The following is a 19919-nucleotide window of genomic DNA, read 5'->3' as shown; positions in this document are numbered from 1 at the left end:
GAGTGATTTACATCCAATAGCACAGAGAAAACGAGAGGGGAGAGGAGAGATGTGTTGGAGGTGGCAGGGTACTTTGACTTCTGGGGGATTTCAGCTGCAAGTGTAAGAATACAAAACAATTTCCTAAGATCATCAAAAATACCTGGAGGTTTTAATTTGACTTGTAGGGAAAGAGCATTCTTTGAGTTGAGAACTTTGAAGCCCTTCCTCTGTTAACGGAAAGCACTTTGCCATTCTTTACATGCTATGTTCTTTCCATGGATTTTATTTCTAGTTTTCTGTTTTTGTCTACTTCTCTGCCATCTTCATTCATGACCAGTTTCTAAGACATTCAGGACTGTATCTTATTATATAATGAATGCAAATCTACAGAAAGTGTCTAACTTCTGGCTATGTATACATACAAAAATAGTTAAAAAAATACATCTATATTAATTACAGATGGTCCCTCAGGGCTCTAGTGCTGGCTCTTTATGGAAAAAAGGAATAATTTAGGAGGCTACATTTGTGTTAAACAAATGAGATATATGTCTCTAAATTGAGCTCTTGGGGACTGTTTCAGGGTAAGAGCATGCAGTGCTGATAAAACTTGCTAATTACTGGCTAGTAATGTCATTACAGCTATGAAATATGAAAGATCAGAATCCAGTGCATCTTAACTAGCTGAAAAAGAGTGAATCCAGTATAATATTGATTTGATCTGAAGGTGTTTTTGCTTGCGGCTGAGGTATTGCTGTGAAAAGCTAAATGGCTGACATTATTTCAAGGTGGTGATATCTGGCTCTCAGAATAGCAGGGGCATGTTGCCAAAGTGCTAATAAGGGATTTTCAGAAAACATACCATTTAGTCAATGGTTGGTGTGCCCACAGCCTTCTGGTCCAAAGCTCAGGCTCCTGATATTTCAGCTAATGGAATAATCAACACAGCAGTACAAGACTTTATTACCCTTTTGAGCATAGAAAGTGCACACTGACAGTAGTTTGTTAGATTCATCATTTATGTATAACAACATATTTGACAAGCTTATAGATGAGATAACAGTGCTTAGCAGGAAGCTTGCATTTTTTCTTGATGGTAGAAAAGGTTGTGGTTAGAATCAGAGTTTGAGAAAGCACGTAGTCTAAAAGGCAGAATTTAAATAGATAAGTTTTGTGTTTAAATATGAAATTCTTCCAGTTCTTCCCAGTGTCTCATTTAAAAATCCCCTGATACTTGAAATTTTTGTCAATGTACTTATTTTCCTAGTAGTGAAGACTGGGGATAAAAAAAGAAACACTGAATGCCTTCCAGTAGAGGAGGTGGAAATCATAGTCCAGGGATTTTCAGGTCTTCTAAAGACCTCTGGGTTGGTCCTCATCCTTTGCAGACCTTTTGGACAGGCCTCATAATTTAGCAGTTGCAATACACAAACCACTCTAGGGCACAACTCTGAACACCACAGGCAGCCCAAGTACTGCCTTTAACAGCAATTGGACAAACCTGTGTGCCGTTGTTTCTTGTACCCCAGGTATGGGGATTGTACCTGTCCAGGTATTGTTCAGAATAATAGAGTGTTTGAGGTTAGAAGACACCTCTGGTGGTCATCCTGTCCAGTTCACCTGCTCAGGCAGGGTCACCAAGATGGTCCAGATGGCTTTTGAATGTCTCCAAGGATGGAGACTCCACAGCTTCCTGGGGCAACCTGTGCCAGCACTTGATCACCCTCACAGTGAAAAAGTGTTTCCTGATGTTCCAAGGGAACATCCTGTGTTTCAGTGTGTGTCCCTTGCCCTGCCCCTGGGCACCACTGAAAAGTGCCTGGCTCTGTCATCTTTGCACCCTCCATTCAGGTATTTATATACAAAAATGAGATCCTCCTGAGCCTTCTCTTCTCCAGGCTTCACAGTCCCAGGTCATCTGTTCTTTTTTTAAATAATGTTTTGGAAAATGCAGATCTCTAGCTTAGCACTAAGATCTGAAAATAGCTGCATTATGAATCCTATTAAAAGTCTTGGCATCACCTTGCTTGGATAGTTTGGAGCATGTGGATAAATATTGTTTAAGGGAAGTCTGCCTTTTGAGGCTTGAGCTGGCTCTGTGTGCAGTAACAACTCCAGAACCAAGCATGCTTGGTTCATTATCTTAGGCTGGACTGATTACGCTGGGTGCTATGCTACCCAAATACAGCTGTATCCAATTGGGTGCGGGCTGGCAATCAGAACAGGACGTGGTCTCACACCATGTGTGCTGCTTGGCTTAGGCCACGTGGCATAGATGTGTCTTCAGTTGGGATGACCAGATATTGCCAGAAGAGATTATTCCCAGGTCCCAACAGTAGTTCAGGATGCTATTTCCATGTTTCATAGCATCTTTTTCTTTGTCTCCTATTCTCTAGACACAGTTCTTGGAAACTGCTTGCCATGGGGGCAGGATGGGGTGGAGGGGAAGGTGGTCTATGCTGGGTGACACAACCTGGCACAGCAGGTTTACCTGCCTGCCATGTGGTCCTGTGCTGCAGTTGTGACCTTGCTTTGGTCCCAAGTAGTGTTTTAAGCAACGAAATTCATTTTCCTGTGGTCTATATAAGAGCATATATGCTAGTTTTAAGCAATAACTAGATCTTGGAAGACTTTCCAAGGAAAGTAGAAGTCATTATGCCTGTTTGATGGATGAGGAGATCAAAGTATAGCACCTAGCTTAAAGGGGATGAGATACTATGCCTCAAGGAGCTACCATCTGCAGCTGGACTGTAGCAGAAGTGCGTGTCCTCGGCCCCAGGACTTAGGCAACTTGGCCAAGATTTGTGGTAGACAGGTACAGAAATGAGTTCTCCCTTGTCTTATTAAAATGCTGCATAGGGCCTGCCACAGAATTTGGGACATTATGGCAGATCTGCACATGGGTGGCTTGGTGCCCCTGGCCTGCAGTGGAAATGCTCTTGAGGTTCTTGCTAAGCACTGAGCAGAAACAGGCAATGATGGATGTCTATTGAATGTTCATGGGCAATAATTCCAACGCCTTATTTCATAAAATAAAAGACTTTTTTTTTCTTGGTGGTGAATTCAAGCTTGCAGATGCTACACAGGCACTCCTAGTGACTATTTTCAGCGTATGGCGGTGTGGAATTAAGGTTGAGCTGTGAGGGTGGCAGATGCTTTAATTGCATATTTTGTGTATTATTTACCTTTTTCCTGAGTTTTTTTTAGTTGTTCTGTGCAATACCACAACGCTGACTCAGGTCTCCATTGGCAAGGTTTGCAGGCATCAAAGTATAATTACATGTTTGAATTTATTTCTATAATTTAAGAACCTAGAGGAAATTAATAACAAAATCCATGCCAATGTAATTGTGATGGTTGTATATTATTTTTTCTGGTAGTGAGCCAAAACAACAAATACAAGAGTGTTTCACTCTGTTAAATGTGCAAATAGCATTTGGTTCATTACCTGTGCACAGAGTTCCATTCATGGTTTGTTGATACGCAAGTGCTTCCTCTCCATGCCCAAAGATCATGAAAAGACCTGGCTGGTTTAATACATAGTGTATAGCAATCCAAGCTGCAGCAGCTCCAAGCTAATGTACATTGAGTTCCTGCAACAGGAAATGTAGCCTAATTCTGACAAAGGTTTTGAGAGCAGGCAGGTCCATAGACTGTGTCTGTCTAGTGTAATCATAAAAACAATGTTTGTACCTCTGCATTTTTCTAAGTGAAAATTTAGGTCTGCTTCCAGAGTAAATATGGCCTGTCCTGTTTTGTTTCAGTTTTGTGATCTGTTTTCAAACTAGTTTCTTGCAGGTGAGAAAAGCCTGTTGGATGCTGGTCTTGCTGCCATGGAGAGAAACCTGCTTTTTTTGTAGCTGGCTGGCAACTCTTGTGACGCACATTTGCTTATCGAGGGCATAATTACACAAAAGTCTGACACTGGGATTTTTAAAAAGTGAAGCATGACTAAAGATTATTGTTCTGAGCTATAATTAAGCACTCATTTTATTGCAGCAGGTCTTGAAGGGAACCTGATAGTTATTATTAACTGTAAGTGTGAATACATACAGTGTGACAAACAACTGCAGATTTTCTACCCTTGCTAATACAACATAAAGCTGAGTCCTTCCTCTATTTGCTTCCCTCCTAGGCTTTTCCTGATTCCTGGATACAATGGCGTGTTTCATCATGTGTTGTTCTTGTTTACCCTTCATATAAGATCTTGGTTTCTGATACCTCTTTGGGGCTGTTCCGTTTAACTAGAGGAGAATCAAAACTACTGGGCATGCTCATTTTGCAAAGGCCATGGGATCCATCCCATTTGGAGGCTTTATTTTTGACATGTGACCTCTACAGCCACAACAACATCAATGTGCGGTATCTAATTCACCATTCAGGGCTTGCTCAGTGCTGTACTTTCTTGTGTAAAGCCCACAGGTACTCTCAGACTATACTTCTGCTGCTAAATGAATGAGCTTGAACGCTGCTCTCTCATTCTTCTGAGTCGTTCCCTCGTGTGCTGCTGGTTTGTGTGAGTGTCTGGATGTGGTGGGGTGGTGGCACACGAGGGACTGTTCTCACCAGACTGACCCGGGTTTGGATCTCTTCACAGGTGTCCTTTGGGGCCACTGGGTCCTATAGTAGATCAGACAGGCCAGCCTGTGCTGTTTGGCCTCAGGATCAGACACCTGTTTGTGGCCCTGTTCCATCTGACCCTGTAGATGTAGCCTTGAAGGCTGACCACCGTTGGGCTGTTGGACATGCTATGGCTCTATAAAAGAGGAATTCCTCATTAGTAGTATTTTGTAATATTTTCCTGGAACAGAGGTGAGAATCTGGCTCCTGTTGCCTCTGTGGGAGGGTGAAATTTTCTTGCTTGCCACCATAAGACTCTTTTGATTCCTTGAGGACCAGATCATTGCATCAGCATTGAGCTGGCCAGAAGAGAAACTGAATTTTATTCTTAATGACAGTAATGAAATGATTTTTTTTTCCCCCCTGAAACTAACAGATATTTCTCTCATTTACAAATTGTGGACTGTACAAAACTATCACCTGCAGAGCCTAGCAGTCTCTTGTGCCTTAGACATATATATGTACACTTGTATGAGGGGCTTAAACACTCGCCCTTCTCAAATGCTTCCTTATTAGTGTTCATGGTAAAACTCTGTCTATAGGTTAGCATCCTGCTTTGATGAAGTGAAATTAAATTCAAGACAGAATTCTGAAAATGTAAGCATTGCTAGTGCAAGATGAAAAGTAAATCTGATGTATGGCACTGCTTCAGTTTTCTATATTAGTCCTAGTGAGAGTTCTTCGATCTTGATTTGCAGGTGTGCAGTCTGGTATCACAACAGACTAAAATCTTCTGTTTTAATCTAATTTTATTGACTCTATTTGAAGTATGGTTTTAAAGTTGATGGCAAAACCTTCAGAACAAAATGCCTTTAGGGAACTGGAAAATAAAGTTAGATTTGCACTGAAAATTTCTCATGTCCATGAGCAGCTTTTCAAGAAGAGAATAATTTTTCCATTTTCTCAGTATTCCCAAAAGAAATACTGACAGAGATCAACCAGCACTCACAGGCTGAACTCCAGTCTCTCTAGAGGAAGCTTGTGTGTATCAGGAGGTAAATTATAAATGTCCATTTCCATGCAAAACCGATTTCCCTGATAATCCCTGCCCCTTCCTTTTCTGGGGCCGTTTGGTACAACATCTGCCAGTGGTGTCAGATTCTGTGGTAGGTTTATGGTGTCTGTGTGCAGCTATCTGTAGACTTTAACATTCAAACAAAGCCAAAGTGTGTCCACCATGATTTAGCTTTTTGTTTGTGGTTTGTTTTTTGTTGTTTGTTTGGTTGGTTTTTTGTTGTTGTTTTTTTCCTGTGTTTGTTGTTGTTGTTGGTTTCGGGGGTTTTTTTCTTATTTGTTTGTTTTTCTTGCCTTTTCTTTTTCAGAAGGCAAAAGGGCACTGGAGCTTGATTAAAGTCAACAAGAGGGTTTTTATTTTGGTCGGGCTGAACACAACCTCGAAGTAGTGTTTTTGTGCAGACCAGGGCTCCTGAAAAGAAACAAAAAAAAAGGTAGAATTGATCTTATGGCATTGTCTTTTGTTTTTTTTTTTTCTTTTTTCCCTATCCTGACCATCTTGATTTTGATAGATCCAAGCATATACAGCCTTTAAGTATTTCTCTTTCAGTTTTAGTGTCTTGGTGGGTGCTGCCTTCTCTTCCATCTTGAAAGGCACCTGCCTCTCAGGAGTCTGTTGGATTAGGCAGCCATGGTGGAAGGTGTCACTGGCTGTAGCTCTTGTCTCCCTTCTGCTGGAGGTTTTCATCACAGCAACAGCAGCAAACAAGTGCCTCCTCCTCAGCTCCTGCAGCTTTGAGGCTCCATAGCACAGCCCAGTAAAACAGCCTTGTGAACCTGGGGTAGCTGAAAAAATGGTTGCACTACTGCTCTTGTTGCCTCTTTTTCTCCTGGTGTTAATCTCCAGCAAAACAGAAGAGCTGGAGGTGATAAATGTTGCTTGTCTGCTGGAGCCCACATGATGGCTCTGAGCTGTGTTGGGGTGGGATTCAGGCTTAACTGAAACTGTCAGGACTTTACCTCATAAATTCAGCGGGGTCAGTGTTTTGAGCCTGATGCCTATGGAGTGTTAGATGGATACCTGCTGCCAAAGTCATGGACTGAGGACTAACTTTCACTTCAGACCATAAAAAACAGGCACTTATTAAGGTTCCGGTGAAGTTAAAGCAAGATAATTGCCTCTCAAAACATTAAGTCTATCCAGCAAGCTCGGTAGTTTTTGTGTACCAAACAAGTGAATTTGGTAGCATACTAAGCTTGTACACATCACCTTGACCTGTGTAGGGTTTTTTAAAATGTTTTCTTTCACATTTGTGAGCACATAAATAGATTTTTGGGGGGATGTGGTAGTGGTGACAGAGCAAAGGTGAATTTGCAGTATTCTGACTGAAGACTTGCCGTTGAGCCAACAGATGTATTAATTGTTTATGATTCCCTTGACTGTAAGGAGCTAAGAGAAAACAATTCAGAAATTAGCAATTTTATCAATTATTTACAAAGTGGTGTCCTAACAAAGAAAACATCTAATTCTAGGCAAATGAGGTCCAAAGGAAGTGGAAGACTGTCAACAGCACTTGGCAAGTTTGTTCTGAAAGGCTAAGTCCACGTTAAAACCAAGTGTGGATCCCAAAGCAGAATCCTGACTTTATTTACTTGAGTTTCTGGCTCTTGCACTTTTGGAACTGTGATCAATGCAAGTGAGAGTTGGGCTCTGTTTGCAGTAGAGCTGAGTCAGCAGTTGCTCTTGGCAGATGGGACTTGGCTTCTCCATGTCTACTTGGAGCAGAGTGTGAAATGTCCTGTTAGGTGTTAAGCTTGGCACTTTAAAACAGAACAAACCCTAAGTGACTCCTCTAAATGTTCACGTATGCCTTTTTGCATGCAGCTTATTGCTGACTGAGAAATGGTCCTATTCATCAAAAATGATTTATGGTATTGCAGACATGCATACAGAGCAGGAACTCTGCAAACAGCCCATGCAGGGACCTGAAGTAATTGGCAATGTTTGGGCTGTCCTAAAACTTGGTGGGGCCCTGAGTACTGACTGTGGGCATGAACAGATGACTCTAGATTCTGTGCTCAAGGAGAATGGGCATTTTGGAGTCCTTTGCACCTACATACAGGCTCTCCTACGTGAGTATTGCATCTTCAGAATGGCACTGGCAGAAACGTTTTCTGCATCCAGTGTTTTGCCTGACTGCACTTGTACTGCATTGTACTGTTTCTTGTATCTCTAATATTGAGGATCTAGATCCAGCTGAGCTGCTGTCAGCCCTGCCATGACTAGAGGAGGCCTTTGGGGGTCTTCTCAAAATCCAGACAAGGATCTTTCTCATGGGGTATTGTGTGAATTGGGGTTTCTGCCTAAATGCCAAACCCAAAAACACAGCTGTGTGTGTGTTGGGGTGAGGTGGGTGTGTGTTATGAGTATGTTGGCAAAAATTTTTATGAGTCACACTGTTTAACCTTTTCTGACTCAGTTAGCTTTTCATCTTTGTTGTGGTTTAACCCTGGAAGGCAGTGAAGCACCACACAGCTGCTTGTTTGCTTTCTCTGACCCCCAATGGGATGGGGGGAGAGGAAAGGAAGAGTAAAAGCAAGGAAACTTGTACATCAAGATTTAAATCGTTTAATAAGCAAAAGGTAAGTGGAAGAAGAGACAAAGCAAGCAAAAGTCATGCAAAGGCAATCACTCACCACCTCCCACAAGTAGACTGTTGCTCAGCCAGTTCGTGACCAAAAGATAGTTAATCCCCCTAAAATCCCCTCCCCTCCCTTTTTATTGCTGAGTGTGATGTTATATGGTACAGAATATCTCTTCGATCAGTTTGGGTTACCTGTCTGGTCATGTCCCCTCCTAACCTCTTGCAACGCCCCCAAACTATTCGCTGAGCGGGGGCAGAGTGAGAAACAGAGGCCCCCAATGCTGTGCAAGCGCTTTCAGCCACAGCTAAAATGTGTTATCAACCTTGTTTTGGTCACTAATCTAAAACACAGCACCATACAAAGTGCTATGAAGAAAATTCACTCTGTCCCAGCCAGATCTGATACAGTGTTATAAAACCGATGGGATTGATCACCTTTTTTCTAATGAGGAATAAGAAAATCTTCACCATCAGATGTAGTCCTGCAACTGGATCATTAATCATATGTTGTGACTTGAAGCTAGAATAATATTTTTTAAATGATTGCCCCAATTCAAATGAGCTTTTGGTACATCATGATTTCTAGCTAATGAGCACATGGCTAGCACACTAGCTGGAGTGCTGCTGTTGTTTAGCCATTAAATTATATTATTAATACTATTTTGTTACCACAGAAACAACAGAAGCACTGAGTTACAGTCTTTAAGGACTTGAAATACAACACCTGTTTGTGGGTTTTTTGAAAGTATTAGTAATCAATCATTCTGGCAGGACTACCAGCAGGATTATGTTGTACTCCTGCAATGTCCGCCAACCTGCCCACCTTGCTACGTGGGTTCTGATTTGGACAAGGGTCTAAAGTGTTTAGCCTGACACATCTCTCCTCAAGTGTGACGAGTGCTGCATTACCAACAAACAGAAACCCCCATCTTGTGGTGATCTGAAGAAGAACAAATACTGACTGAAGCAACATTAACATTGTTTGTGTATGCAAATAAGATTTTTGTGGATAAAATGATCTTGCACTCAGATTGCAGGGGTAGTATCTAAAGGGTTGGAGTAACTTTTTCAGCTGTCCAAATTAATCTCCTAACAACAAAATCAGAGATGTTTTGACTTGTCATTTGGAAACAATTAGTAGCACTGTGGAAGTAATGTGCATGTGATTTTATTTTTTCTGCTTCAGCAGTTTCTTTTGTTTCACTGAGCTATGTTCAAAAATAAAATGTACCAAATGTTTAGTGTCAATGACTCAAAGAAAACACTCACTCTCTTCAAAAGAACGCCCAAGCAGCAAATGATGCTTAATTGCATTGCTCTTTTTGTTGCCCTCGGGACTGTTAGCCGCTGGGATATGTACAGAGGTTGCCAGGAAAGGACAGGTTAGTGCTGCTGGATGGGTACAGCACACAGTATGCTGCCAGCCTCTGTTACAGAGGTGTCATAGGAAAAAGAAACAAAGAAAGTGTAAGATTTATTTCCCTCCCCCCCACCAAAGTCCTTCATTTTCTCTGTATGGCGATAACTTCTCAGTAGGGGGTGGATTTATTAATGTCACTTCCCTAGAGCCCTGTAGATAAATAATATCTGCCAGTAGAAACAAGGCATAATCAAAAAAAAAATACTTCCTTTATTCTTTGAAGTTCCTGAAGGAGCTCCTGAAGAAGCACCTCTCCCCACTTTCCCTGTCCTTGCACCCAAGCTGTGGCCTTTTCTATCTCTTATTTCCATTGAGTGGCAACTGTGCTCTACCCCCACCAGGATGTATTTCTTTCCATTAGAGGGTCTCAATGGCCCGACATAGTCAACTTGCCACATGCTCCAGAGAGTCTTGCCCTGCCTGATATGTAGGACCGGGGCCTGATTTGTGTGATCAGCTTTAAGTCTGATCCGACATTGTGGACAGGCTGTGAGAATTGCTTCACATGTTCCCACGGACACCGGCCAACCCCGGGATCGGCATTCGTAATAAAGATCTGCTTTTCCAGAATGGCCTTGCTTAAGGTGTAACCATTCAGCTAACCGTGCCCACTCCTCTGGTATGCTTTCAGCTAGCCTGATCTGGGCTAGAAAGTCAGCTTGTTGATTCCATTTGGCAGCGGGGGTTCCATCCTTTGCATGTCCTTTTACCCAGCCCACACTCAAAGGTCGTGACCTGCCTATCTCTAATAGTCTTTGCCAATCTTCAGCTCTCCACACTCTGGTGCAATTTACTTCCCACTGGTTGGATTCCCATTGGCATATCCATTCAGTGGCACCCTTATAGGTTGCATAGGAATCAGTGTAAATCATGAAGGCTCCTCCTTCTGCTGCTAATAAGAGAGCACGCAGTTCTCCTACTTGAGCACTACCTTCCCCCTCCTCTGTTATTCTTTTTCCAGTAGCAATCTCCAATGTTGCTGCCTTGTACTGCCAGTTTGTCCCTACCCGATGGGCTGATGCATCAGTGAACCAGACTCCTTGTGTGTCTGAGTCCTGAGTTAGCTTAGGTGCTTCTTTTATTGGAGAGGGTTTAGAAGGCAGGCTCAACAGGACCTGATCAGCGTTCACAGGTTGTTGAAGTTTTGAAACTTTTACAGAACCCTCCTTTAGTAGTAACAATTGGCTAACTCCCTCTAAATAGGCGTACCATTTTCGTACCGTTGCGTTCTGTGCCACCCCCTCGGGGGGGTAACCCTTTAAGGATTGAATTCAACAGAGGGAAAGGGCCTTGTACAATAACTTTCTGTGATGTACACAGTTTCTCTGCCTCCTTAACTGCTCAGGTAAGTGAGAGAAGCCCCTTTTCCCACTCCGAATATCGTTGTTCAGCTCCCTTAAATGCGGTGGAAGAGAACAACAAAGGTCTAGCTGGCCCTATTGGCCCCCTCTGGAATATAGCACAATAGGAGGCATGTTCTGCAAACCCCCATTCCACTCTTAATGGGTCTTGTGGATGTAGCGGGCCAAATTTCTGATAGGCTTTAAGTTCATCTTTTAGAACATTAAGGGCCTCTGTATGTTGTAGAGTCCAATTCCATTTCTTGTTTTTTCGGAGTAGGTCATATAGGGGACGGGCAATCACTGAGAATCCTGGGATATGTTTTCTCCAGTACCCTAATGTACCCAACAGGCATTGCAAGTCTGCTTTGCTGTTTGGGGTGTGCCCCTTGTCTATGGTAGCCAGAACATCATCAGGCACTGCTATGGCTCCCCCTATCCACCAAGCCCCTAGGAATTTAACTTCGTGGCTGGGACCCTGGCACTTGGACGGTGGAATATCTAATCCGTTCTGTGTTAATAAATTCCAAAGAGTTTCTGCTACTTGCCCCACCTGTTCCTTATTGTCTCCGCCCACTAAGATGTTGTCTAAATATTGATATATGCAAATGCCTGACGGTACCTGTACAGTGTCAATGACTGCAGCAAGGGCATTGTGGGCAATAGTAGGAGAGTGTTTGTACCCCTGAGTAAGCTGATTAAAAGTGTATTGCTTCCCTTCCCAGGTAAAAGCAAATTGTGCCTTGTCTTCTTCCCTTAGGGGAATCATGAAGAACATATCTTTAACATCTAAAGCAGCCATCCATGGGTGGGCTGCTGCTTGTATTACAGTCACCACGAGGCTATGTTTGGGACGGCAGCTGTTAGTGGTGCGGTGTTATTATTCAATTTTCGATAATCAATAGCTAGGCGCCAACAAAAGAAGCTGTTACCCTCAAGTAATAGAGAGGGAAATGTGCCTACTCCTTCCATATTGAAGGAGGGGGGGGGAGAGAGTGGGGGGGAAGGGTTGCATCCTGCCACAGATACGGAGGCTAACAGCAAAGCACAAAAAAGGAGGATGCCTATGAACAAATATTTGTACAGGGGACCTCCTGTTTTCTGTATTTTTGTGTTGCATTGACTGTATGAAGGGCTGGAGAGCCATTAGCAGGGTCTTCTGAGATTGCTTTTCCTTCCTATAGTGTCTGGCAGGTGGTGAGGGTGTGGCAGGTCATTATATGCTCTGGTTATTTTCTCCTGCTGTACTGAATCTTTAAGGTTATTGCTAAATCTTAGCAGTATCCTTTATTCAAGGCTCACTTTTTCACTCCAATCTTGCATGCTTTTCTGTTGTTGCTACTGTCTTCTATAAAAGTCTAAGATGAATCTTGTTCAAAATGTTACCTTAACTGCCTTTCTTGGCAGACTTTAATCAGTAACACAGTTTTATGAGTGCTTCAAATCTTAAATACGGAATTCTATTCTGTATATCACTGAGACATCAGAAAGAGTATTAGGCAGGCTGAAAAATAAACCTCTGAACAATTATGTCAAACAGCTATGTATATAGAAGATTGAAGTAAATGTTAGTTGCGAAAGAAGACATGCAAACTTGACAGTGAATGAGCCTGTAATTCATTCTGTCCTATCCTGGCACATAGAAATAAAGAGAAATTGTAGAAGATCCTTGCTGCATGAGACATGTTTTCAGAGGGCCTGAGTGTGGGAGGAGAGGCCACATCTCAGTCATGACCTGGAAAAACGGATTATGTTTTAGGGAATACAAAATGCTAGAGGTTTTTCTTCAGTCAACCACTTTCTTCTTCTTGTTGCTTGACAATAGGACTTCTGAGTCCCTGATGTTGCTTCCCCATCAAATAGCAGCTATAAGAGATTTGAGGTTGGTTTTGGCCAGTGCGTACCTGGTACTCTATGCATAGGAATAACTAAGTTTTGAATTGAATGAAAGTGCCCCTACTCTTTTTCTTAAGAAATTATTTTTTATTCCCCATTGAGCTTTGCTGTACTATTTCTATGCTCTATCACTGATAACAATGCTGAGTGATAAAATGCTTCTTGCCTTTGACGTCAGGTCTAATAACACTAATTTTCAAACCAGTCTGAACTCTTTTGTGGAAGAAGATAGGAAAATGATAGGGCGATCATTAGTTTCTTTTTTCCTCTAATCTGGTATAATGTGTCTTATTATGGTCTTTAATAACTGTAACCACAGCAACAAATAGTGATGGATATAATGCATTAGGGTCTCTCCTCTCAGTAATCATATTCTGCTTCCAGATGCCTTTCAGGCCACAAAGTAAATTAACATTCAACAGCAATACATCGAGATGCTGCAGAAATTCCCTCTTCCTTTTCAGAGAGGTGATCCAGGTTGTTAGGGACCTTTGAGTAGTAGCTGACTTTTCCAAAGACCAACAGTATTCCAACTTGACAGTTACTGAGCAGGCTGCTGTGTAAAGATTAATGAAGTTGCCTGCCCAGATTAGTTGGAGGGGCTATACAGGAATCAGCTTGTGGAATAAAATTCAATATATACCAGCAGAAGAATGAGAGAGTGGCTTAAGGGGGCAGGTTGTATTGGAGCTTTGGTTGTAGGGCACTCTCTGTTGTGGGGTGGAGTTTTTCTTAAACTGAAAGTCTTTCAAAGCCAAAATGTTTATATTGGTTATGGTTGTTGGTGTTTTGCATCGCAAACCCTGGCACAGGAACTAAACAGCATGGAGTGACATGCAGTGTTTTTGGAGAGTATTTATGGTCCAGGTGGGGATATAACAGTAATGTGTCCTGTAATCAGAGGGTGGTATCCTGGTGCAAGAGGTCTTGGGTGAATGTCAAAGCAACAGTGATTACAGAGGAAATGAATACATCTGGTTGTCCTCCCCAGCATCTTGTGGAAAAGACTGAAAACAGCAGCAGAAGTGATGTACTGAATGCAATGGAGAAGAGCTGTACCTTATATGTAATTAATCTTTATTTGAAGGGTTGTTAAAATGGAATCATAGAATCATTTCAGTTGTAAGAAAACCTCAGGATCATCGAGTCCAACCATAACCTAACTCTAGCACTAAACCGTGTCCCTAAGAACCTCCTTTTGACCTCCCCGAAATGAGGAAGGTAATATGTGTGTCCAGTTAAATTTCACATTTGCTGTGTACATAAGCAGGTTTAGAAATGTGAATTTTTGCCCAGCTACAGGATGTCCTGAGATCAGTATGAGAACAAGTGAGATAAATTGCGTCCAAGGAGTGTCTGCATCTTCCTAAAGAAGTTGAAAAAAAATGTCAGCTTTTACATATCTAAAGTCAGAAGAGATCTGAGTCCTATGGGAAGATTTTTGTAAAACATTCAAGAGGAAGAAACAGAAGAGTGCTTAAACTGTTGGATTGAGTTACTTACTAAAATTGCGTGTGTGTGTGTGTTGTTAAATCTCTTGGGCATTTTAGAAAATAATACCCTTCTCAAAAGAAACTGAGCAAAATATGCTTCTAGATAGTGATTCCACATAATATTTCTAAGAAGAAACAGAATTTTCTTCATTTTTTTAAAGAAATTTGCCTATGGCCTATTTACTACTCTCTTGTTACTAAAATGATTTTTTCTGAACAGTTCACAAATATGTAAATTCTATAGTTATGAAATACATAAAAAATAAACGGTGATCACAGATATATTGCATTCTAGTCCCCGCCAAGGTCCATCAGGTCAGGGGCATTTGAGCACTCTCGGGAGTCCAGGAGATGACTCCAGCTCAAGGGAGGATAGGATAGGATAGGATAGGATAGGATAGGATAGGATAGGATAGGATAGGATAGGATAGGATAGGATAGGATAGGATAGGATAGGATAGGGCTGGGGCAGGTCCTGGGAGGCGTGAGCAGCCTGTGGGACAAGGAGCCAGGTCTGGCTCACATGCTCAGGGAACAGCCGATCGCCAGCACTGGGGTCAGGAAGGAATTTTTTCCCCCGGGGCAGATTGGCACTGGTCCCCGGGGGTTTTTTGCCTTCCTCTGCAGCATTGAGCATGACCACTTTGCAGAGCTCCTCTGGGCCCTTTTGGCTCGGATCCTGCCTGCTGCTCAAGCACCAGGAAGATGGCCTCTCGTGCCCTGCAGCTGGGGGGAGGAAGGCTTTTTTTTTCCCCCAGGTGGGACGGCAAGCGTCTCCGGGGGTTTTTTGCCTTCCTCTGCAGCGCTGAGCACGGCCCCTTGCCACGGCTTCTTTGGGCCATTTGGGCTGGGTGCCTGCTGCTCCACGAGCTGGCCCTAAACTTAGCTAGAACAGCCTGCCCAAACCAGCATAGAACAGCTCACCTAAACCAACCTTAAAGAAGCTAAACCAATCTGCCTTAAAAAACTTCAATCAGCCACCAACAACCTAAACGGAACCTTAAACAATCTACAACAAATTACCTAAACCAAACAAAATAAACCAACCTAAACACCCTAAAACAAACCTATCTAAACCAAATGATCTAAAAAAATACTACCTAAAACAATCTAAAACTACATAAACCGGCATTTCTCAACCAACCTTAAGCAACCTAGAACCAAACAAGCTAAACAAACTGAAACCAACCAATCTTAACCTAAAATAACCATTAAACAATCTCAAACAACTTAAAACCAATCTAATAAAGGATAAAACCACCTAAAGCGACCGATCTAAACCAACCTCAAAAATAGGAAACCAAATGACATAACCACACCAAAATGACCTAAAGCAAACAACCCAAAGCTAAATAGAACCACTGAAACCAGCCTACGACGACCAAGCTAAAAACCAATCTAGATCAACTCAACTTCAACAACAAAGCTAAAACACCCTAAAAAACCTCAACAACAAAAACCCAACCACCAGCCACCCTGCCCCAGGCAGTGTCTCACTTGGATGTGCCTGCAGTCTTGGAAGCCTGACTACCCCAGGTTCTCCTCCTAACGGACCCTGAGCTTGTTTGGAGGTCCTCAAGCACGGCGCAGCTACCGTATACCCTTGACCTAGCAACGGTTCGCCTCTAGCGGGGAACGTCGTCCTCTTTGAGCAAGGCGGGGAAACACGTGGAGCAGGGAAGGAGGAAGGGGACGTCTGCCGAGACAGCAGAAACAGCCCAATCGAGCCTGGTGATTAGTGGGGGGACACATGTCCCAGCGAGATTGCACTCACATCCAAAGCATCCAGACACAACCAAAAACCAACTAAACACAATGTACATCTAACCAAACCACCTAAAGCACCCTCAACAACCAATCTAAGCCACCCCAGTCTGAAGGAACCCATCTGCAAAACATGCACCGTGCATAACACTGCCCTAAACAACCTACCAGGAAATAACTAAACCAACCTAAACCAAACAACCTGAACCAACCTTAACAGAAACCCTTCAAGCGACCTAAACAATGTAAACCAAACCTGCCTAAACCAACATACCTAAAAACACAGACACCCACCAACCCACCTAAACTGCTTACTGAAAAGAAACAACCTCAAATAACCAACCAACCAACCAACCCACCCACCCCCAACTTAAAATCATCTAAACAAACCTCAACCAAACTACAGAAAACAGCCTCAATGAAAACAGCTTCAGATACGCCACCTACAACAACCGACGGAAGACAACTTCAACCAAAAATCACCTGCATCAAGCAACCTGAACCCACCAGCCTTCAACAACCAGCCTCTCACAACCACCCTCAAAGAACCTGCCTCAAACCAACCTCAAACGACCGCAACAAACTGAACCAAGCTACTAAAACCAGAAACCTAAACCAAACTAACACAACCAGTGCTAAAGAATCCTCAGAAAACAGCACCAACCAAAGAACCCAGCAAAACCGAGAAAAAGAAACCTCCTCAGCTAAACCACACAGAGCAGCGCTAAGAAAATCACATCAAACAACCTGAACCCACCCACCTAAACTAACCAACCCAAACCAAGCTAAACCATCAAACCGGAAACAAGCAGCTAAGACCGCCAACCTAAACCAAACTTAACAAACCTTAACCTAAAACAACCAGCCTTCAGTGACCTACGAACACACAACCTACCAACAACGTCATACAGCGTCAAACAACCACCTTCGAACAACCAGTCTCAAAAAGCCTACCAAAACCAACTCATAGAAGCTGACCTACACCAACCAAACGAAACAAACTTAAAAAACCCCAACAAAACCAGAACAACAGCAACAAGAGAAACAACACCACCACCACCAAAACAAAAAAAACAAACAAGGTAGAAAGAAACAGGCAAAACCCAAACAAGTTACAGACAAAGAAGGCAGATGTAGGGAACAGGATGCAGAGATGTTGCATGGGGACCCAGTGCTTTGGAGCAGCCACTGGTGTCCTGTCAGGAACAGGAAGGATTCGCAGCTGCCACTCGGCAGCTCTCCCTGCGGGCAACACCAGCGCCTGGCCGGGACCAGAGCGCTTCTCGTGCATCCCTGCCCAAGAAGCACAGCAGCAAAACAAGCTGTGGAAGGCAAAACACCTGCTTGTCATCGCTACATGTGATGCTTTGGAAAAGATCCCACAGTACCACATACCTCTTCTTTTGTGCACGGTCAGTCCCGCGCCTCATTCTCAAGGTTCTCCCTCTTCAGGAACCAGGGAAAGCTTGGCCTCTATTCCTGCTGCTGCTCTCTGCAGCTCTGGGACTTGCCTTTGCCAGCCTGCAAGGGCTGTTTGTTCAAGCTAAAGTGAAGAACGCAGCAGCCTGCTCCTGGCTACACGTGGGCTTGCGTTAAGGATTGTGAGCACTGGCTCTGAAACAGAGTGAGAAACAGAAATGACATGAAATAACATCAAAGGAAGTACATTAAAAAATAAAATAAAACAAAATAAAATAGAAACACTTGTATCCATTGCGTTTTGTGTCCTGGGAAGTGGTTTTTAGGGAAGAGTGAAGGAAGGGAGAGGGAAGGGGGAAGGGAAGGGAAAAGAAGGCGGAGGAGAAAAGAAAGCCCTGACAGAGCCCTGAGCGCTCCATACCTGAAAGAAATTGTGCTGTTTTCACCGAAAGCGAACTGATTTTCTTCATGCAGTTAGAAACCTTTCTTTTTCACAGCTCGCACGCTCATTATTTGGAATTAGTTTGAGAACAAGAGCTAACACCCCAGCACAGAACTAATGCTTGTAATTGCTCTGGTCTGAGAGCCAAGGACATTCTGACTGCTCTGCCCACAGATGGGACCTGCCGAGGAAGGGGGGCAGAGATGGGACAGAGCTTGACTGACATCCAGGCTGATCAAGAAGAGTATTTCATCCCATTAGCATCACGGTCATTATTTAAGGAGGGAGGGGATCTTTCTCACTCTCTCAGGCGTGCAGTGGAATCTTGATCAACTGGCCACATGGGTCAGGAAAGCTACCTGGCAAGCAAAAAGATCCATTGCACTCTTCTGCTCAGCACATCAAGATTTGCCCTCTGAGTCGCGGCAATTTCTTGAATATCACCAAGAATCAAAACAGGTTTCAAAGAGCAACATGGCATGACCAAATAATAAATACTTCTCTTTAAGTCCACTCATTTGTTTAATCTTTGCCTAGACCTTCAGGAAATGGAAAACCAAACTCACTACGGAGAAGTTCAACACAACAACCCACGCCAAATCAAGGCTACCAGGTAGGAACCCGATGACAAGGATCAGTCACGCAACTGCTACCCTATGACAGGGCTGCCCCGAACAGATCACCCCCAAGGATTCAGTCCAAGGCAGAAACTACTCAGCCGGCAAACATTCCAAAAAAACAAGCACGTTTTGCTTACACACCTTACAGCAAGTTTTCCCTCAGGAAACACAAAATGAAAGAGCAACAACAAGCAGAAATAATACTCACAAGCCTGTAACCTCTTCGACGGGATTTTCCCGCACCGGCCGACACCGCCGGACCCGGCGGGCACAGCCGCTCCCCCCGCTCCAGCTGCCCGCCAAGCGGCGGCGCCGAGCGCGCCACCCACGCGTGCCCGCAAGCGGCCTCGTCCTCCCCGCCCGCCCGCCCGCCGGGCACAGGCCGGGCCCCAGCGCAGCCCCGCCCGGGCACCGGGAGAGCGCGGAAGCGTCGCGGCGCCGCTTACCGAGCGGCAGCAGCAGCTGAGAGGGGCTGCTGCTCGCCTTGGCCGCCATGCTGGACACAGACCCGAGCAATCGCTACCGCCTCCCGCAAAGACCGAGCCAGCAGCCCCGACGAGCGGATGGCAGAGCCGTCGCTCCTCGGCCCCGCCCCGTGTGCCGGTAAACGCGGGAACGAGCACTGTCTCTTCAAACACCTTTTGCATTCTTCATCCTCCAGCACTAAAGAAATAGCAGAATCCCTTAGCACAGGATAATTGTGCAATACAAGTGCCAGGTTTGTCGTGCTGGTAAAAGATATTGTCAAAAGATGTGCGGCTGTCGGTCTTTCCTCAAGACAAAAGGCAAACGAGCTGGTTCCATCCGAGGCGAGGCGAGGCAAACCAAATGCAAGCACTGACAGCACTGCAGAGCAAAATGGCCCCGCGACGGGGCCCTCGTGGCCCTGCGGGCCGCCATGCCGGCCACCGCAGCGTTCGCTGGGGACGCCGCGAGCCTCTGTTGTGGCAGTTGGAGCACAGCCGTGCCAGCCGCGCCAGCGCTCGGAGAGAAGAGGCCGCAGCGAGCAGAAGAGAGAAGAGGAGGCTCACGGACCCCCCGGCCCATGGCTCCGCCGCCCAAGAAACGGCGGCAGCCTGTCGCGAGCACCAGCACCGCCCACAGGCGAGAGGAGGAGCCGATGGAGGTTGACCCACCCCGGGAGGAGGAGGAGCAGCCCATGGACATCGACCCGCCTCGGGAGGAGGCGGAGCCGATGGACGTGGACCCGCCTCAGGCAGGGCTGCTGGGGCACAAGAGCAGCATGGGCGGGCAGCCCCCGGCGCCGTGGTGCCCGAAGCGCCGCAGGACGGCCGGGGGCTCTCCCAGAGCCCCCAAGCAGGCGCCT

The 19919-nt window shown here is 44.5% G+C and overlaps 1 long non-coding RNA gene across 2 annotated transcripts in view; it reads right to left on the bottom strand.

Moving 5' to 3' along the window:
- The window catches only part of LOC136097890 (uncharacterized), an 80082-nt gene extending 61702 nt beyond the window's left edge, over positions 1-18380 (bottom strand). Inside the window, exons 1-2 of one of the 2 annotated variants that reach the window (XR_011737569.1) lie at positions 17507-18380; positions 908-6025 (exon numbers count right to left, since the gene is read on the bottom strand). This is a non-coding gene — a long non-coding RNA (uncharacterized lncRNA). Of the gene's footprint in view, positions 1-907; positions 6026-17506 lie in introns of those variants that run through there. The other variant, XR_011737567.1, reaches the window with a different exon arrangement.
- Positions 18381-19919: the final 1539 nt, after the last annotated feature.

The sequence above is a fragment of the Patagioenas fasciata genome, chromosome 2 (genome assembly GCF_037038585.1).
Source record: "Patagioenas fasciata isolate bPatFas1 chromosome 2, bPatFas1.hap1, whole genome shotgun sequence".
NCBI lineage: Eukaryota > Metazoa > Chordata > Aves > Columbiformes > Columbidae > Patagioenas > Patagioenas fasciata.
Note: the sequence above shows the minus strand (reverse complement) of the source record. Positions and strands in the feature narration are given on the sequence as shown.